The 4,818-nt window shown below is 32.6% G+C and overlaps 1 non-coding gene across 1 annotated transcript; it reads left to right on the top strand.

Annotated features, from left to right (window-relative positions):
• The first annotated feature begins 337 nt into the window (after nt 1-337).
• On the top strand, nt 338-501 carry LOC128572226 (U1 spliceosomal RNA). The gene has a single exon (XR_008376129.1). It is a non-coding gene; the product is annotated as a U1 spliceosomal RNA (small nuclear RNA).
• The last annotated feature ends 4,317 nt before the right edge of the window (nt 502-4,818 follow it).

Below are 4,818 nucleotides of genomic sequence, written 5' to 3'. Positions count from 1 at the left end.
AATAAGCTAGATATTGACACAGAATTGTTTTAAAATAATCTTCATTTTTTTCCTCAATAATTTCTGCTGCATGTCTATAACAAACTGAATAATTTTAAATATTTAATTTTTTGTTTTTTAATTCATTGATTGGTATTTTTATTCTTGTGCCGATGTGCCATTTTGATCCTTGAGATTAGTACTAGCTATATTAATTATAAAATTTGCCAATATTTACGAGCACTTACTATACATCAGGGATTATATAAAAAGCATTAGATCTTTTATTTGATTCAATTTATATGAGGCACTTGGAGGTGGCTGCTATTCCTTTCATTTGAAAAATCAGGAAGGAGAGATACTTACCTGGCAGGGGAGATACCACGATCACGAAGGTGGTTTTCCCAGGGCGAGGCTTATCCATTGCACTCTGGATGTGCTGACCCCTGCGATTTCCCCAAATGTGGGAAACTCGACTGCATAATTTGTGGTAGTGGGGGACTGCATTCACGCTTTCCCCTAAAGAAGATAGAAAAAAAAAATCAGGAAGGAGAAAGATAGCGACTTTAAGCAACTCGTCCAGCGATGAGTCATTTGTTGGTAGAACCTAGATTGAAATCCAGGTTGATTTCTCAGCCAGGATATATCTATTGTCCTAGATAAATCTGTCAAAGAATAAATCTGTCTCCTTTCTCTTTTTTATAATTTATGACTATTTATGGCTATTTTTCCACTTTAGTTTCCCTTAGTAACACTTTGTTATATATCCTTCTTCCATCACTCCTTCCCTCAAATCCATCTGTTATTTTCCCATTTTTGCAGGATACAAAACGAAATTGTTTTGCAGGCTTGATTTGGTACCATCTTTGTCAAAATTTGTTGTTACAATTGTACAACCTTTGTAAAAACTTACGAAGTGTTCAATTTTTTATATGCTTTGAAAGTATATGCTATGAGAATTAGGAACTTCTTCACAATTTGAAAGAATTTATTCATAAGTCATTTGTCCTCTGACCTTATTTTAGAAAAAAGTCTTTGCCACATGGAGAGTGCTTAGCTTTCTCTCTCCATTAGTACTAAGCTATCCAGTTCTTCTACTCCCTATAGAATTGATCATAGACACTTATACATTTGAAATTTTCAAGTTCCTTAGCCTGACATAAATGATACTTCATTGTAATTAAAAGTACACAATCTATTAAATGTCCTTTTCATTTGTAATTTTGCTTATTAAATTTGTTTTTCTTTTTTATCCATGTCTTGTATTTTATTTTTCAATAAAGAATTAGCTCCTGTTTATCAGTTATACTCTTTTAAAAAGATGCATTCTAATTCATTCATTAGAATTTGCACAATTTTCTCAGGCTTGTAAAATTTAGGTGTATTATTTTTTATTTTCAAAAAATATAAGAATTTATGATTGGTAAAATGAATCTATGTATAGTTTTGAAAGATCATATTGCTAATATTTTATGAACAGCATATAATTAAGGTTTTTGACTACATATTTTATCCCATAATTAGTATGTAAGTTTTACTATTGTTTGCAACTTTCTTGACTGAATTTTTGTTCTTCTTTATGTTCTGATTTTTTGAAAATTCTTGATAGGAACTTTCTACTTTGGGAGATTAAATTAAATTTTTTTCAAGATTACAAGTTCAACATTTCAAATAATTCCACAGAGTCTTGAATAAAATGTGTTTTTTTCTACTTCTACGTAGATAGAATGTAGCAGTTAAATGGACTTGATTATAAAATTGTGACATACTATGAAAAAATATTATAATTTAATGTATTAACAATGTTATTATGCACAACATATTTTAGTCACATATTAAAAAGCACAACATTCAAATATACGTAATATATTATAGGTTATTCAAATCCATATCACAATTGTGTTTTTCCTACTGGACAAGTGGAATAAACAGACATCATTTAACTTCTTCGTTTCAGAACCTATTTTTTCCTCTCAGCATTATTGTGTTCTTTTCTTGGTAGAAAATCATTTATTACTGTTTTTTATTCCCAGCGGTATTTGCATGTCACATGTAATGCTGTTTTATTGAATATTTTATTGAGCACGTGGCCAAAGACCAAATCAAGTGGTCTGAGCTAGTTTTCATTGTTTTTTCCTGACACTATTTCTGATGCCAAGCAGAATGCCTGGCACATCGCCCTTCTTCAAACTGTCTGTGGAGTGGGCTGGGCACAGGGCCTCAGGCCTGGATTCCCTGCACTTTGGGAGGCTGAGGTGCCAGGATCACTTGGGGCCAGAAGATCAAGACAAGCCTGGGCAACATAAACTCCGTCTGTACAAAATATTTAAAAAACAAATTAACTGTGTGTGATGGTGCATAGTCCCAGCTACTCAGGAGACTGAGGCGGGAGGATCACTTGAGCCTGGGAATTTGAGGCTGCAGCGAGCTATGATCACACCACTGTAATCCAGCCTGGGTAACAGAAAACACCCTGTCTCTGAAAAAATAATCTGAAGAATAAATTATTGTAGGATCCTCCAAATCTCGTTCTAATTTTAACCTATTCCAATATTTGGTGCCTTGAGTCTCTCTCAATTTCTCTTCTTCAACTTGTGGGTCATCTAAAAATAAAAAAATTACTTTTGTGATAATCATTTCCTAGCTTTCCCTAACAGCTTTAACTATATATGTGACCTATTGGTCAGCTCTAGCTGCCATACAAAATACCAGTGGCTTAACCAGCAGAAATTTATTAGAGTTCTACAGGCTGCTGGGAATTCTAAGGTCAAGTTTCCAGCAAAGTCGCTTTTGTTTTTAAGCCATTTCTCTCAGCTTTTCCTTGGTCACCATCTCTCCATGTGCTCACTGGAGAGAGCTGACTTTCTGGTATCTGTTCTGATGAGGACATTAATCTCATCAAGATAGTCCCATCCTCATACTTCCTCTACTCCTAAGGACCTCTCAAATTTCCCACTTCCAATACCATCACTTTGGGGGTTACAGATTCAAAATGAATTGTAAGAGGACACAAACATTCGGTCTATAACATGTAATCATTACTAAATAACATATTGCTTAGGTTTAGCTGTGAATTTGGATTTATACAACAGAACTGCATATTTGTATATTTATTATATAATTTATATAATAGAATGATGTGTATTATTCTATTTCTTTTATTCAATATTGTTATTTTAATTTTCTTTACACATGTACATGTGTTTATTTGGTTTCCACTTTTTGCCTTAAAATTAAAGAGGCTTAAAATTTAATAACAATAACCATGTTTAAGATAAGGACTAGAAGCCAAAACCACATAAAAAAATGAATGAAGATAAATACAATCAGAAAAGAAATCAGATTGCTGCAATGAAATATTGAGCAATGATAATAATAATAATGCAAAAAAAGTAACATTAACATTGTCAGATAAAAGTATGTCTATCATAGAATGCTTTGACTCTGAGGTTCGGTATGGAGTCATCAGTTAACTTCTTTTTTTTTTCCCCCAAAGTCTCAATAAATAGAGAATATTTATTTTATAAATAAAAATAGAAGATAATTTCAAAAAACAGATCATGCCAAATCTACTGGACAATAAAAAAAGAAATACTTTAAAATCATTCTACTTCATCTACATATACCTGATATTAAAATTAGAAAAGAATATATTATTATAAAGGGAAATTATAAACATACTTCACTTATAAATGAGGATGTAATATCTTAAACAACATATTAACAAGTTGAATTAAAAATTATCATTCAAATAATGTACTTTGGTCAAAATTAAATCCAACTTATGTGAGAATTAGTCACTATTTTCTTTTCTTTTTGTTTTTATTTTCCCTTACCCCTCTCTCCTTCTCTCTCTGTCTGCTCTCCCCTTCCCCCACCCCACCATGTCATTAAATGTCATTCATTGTCCTCATATCAAAGTTGAATATATTGGATTCATGCTTCTCCATTCTTGTGATGCTTCACTAAGAATAATGTGTTCCATCTCCTTTTAGGTTAATACAAATGCTGAAAAATCTCCATTTTTTAATGGCTGAATAGTATTCCATAGTATATATGTACCACAGCTTGTCAATCCATTGCTGGATTGAGGAGCATTTAGGCTGTTTCCACGTTTTAGTGATTTTAAATTGAGCTGCGTACAAGCGTCTTTATAATAAGTTTATTTTCCTTCTGGATAGATGCCCAGTAATGGGATTGCAGGATCAAACAGGAGTTCTAAGTGAGTTCTTTGAGATTTCTCCACACTTCCTTCCAAAAAGGTTGTATTAGTTTGCATTCCCATCAACAGTGTAAAAGTGTTCCTTTCTCTCCACATCTGCACCAGCATCGGCAGTTTTGAGCTTTTGTGATATGGGCCATTCTTGCTGGGGTTAGATAATATCTCAGGATGGTTTTAATTTGCATTTCTCTAATAATTAGGGATGATGAGCATTTTCTTATGTGTTTGCTAGTCATTTGTCCATCTTCTTTAGAGAAGGTTCTGTTCATCTCTCTTCCCCATTGATGTATGGGATTGTTGACTTTTTTCATGTGGATTAATTTAAGTTCTCTGTAGATCTTAATTATTAAGCTTTTGTCTGATTCAAAATATGCAAATATCCTTTCCCACTGGGTAGGTTGTCTATTTGCTTTGGTTGTTGTCTCATTAGCTGTTCAGAAGCTTTTCAGTTTAAATCCCATTTGTTTATTTTTGTTGTTGCAATTGTCATGGCAGTCTTCTTCATAAAGTCTTTTCCCAGGCTATTCCGTATTGTTTTCAAATTAATTTAATACCTGTAGCCATACATTAAAAATTCATTCAGTTTTAGATCTTTTCATATTCAAATATATTTATTC

The sequence above is a fragment of the Nycticebus coucang genome, chromosome 19 (genome assembly GCF_027406575.1).
Source record: "Nycticebus coucang isolate mNycCou1 chromosome 19, mNycCou1.pri, whole genome shotgun sequence".
NCBI lineage: Eukaryota > Metazoa > Chordata > Mammalia > Primates > Lorisidae > Nycticebus > Nycticebus coucang.
The sequence above is the reverse complement of the archived record's forward strand: the minus strand, read 5'-3'. Positions and strand labels throughout refer to the sequence as shown.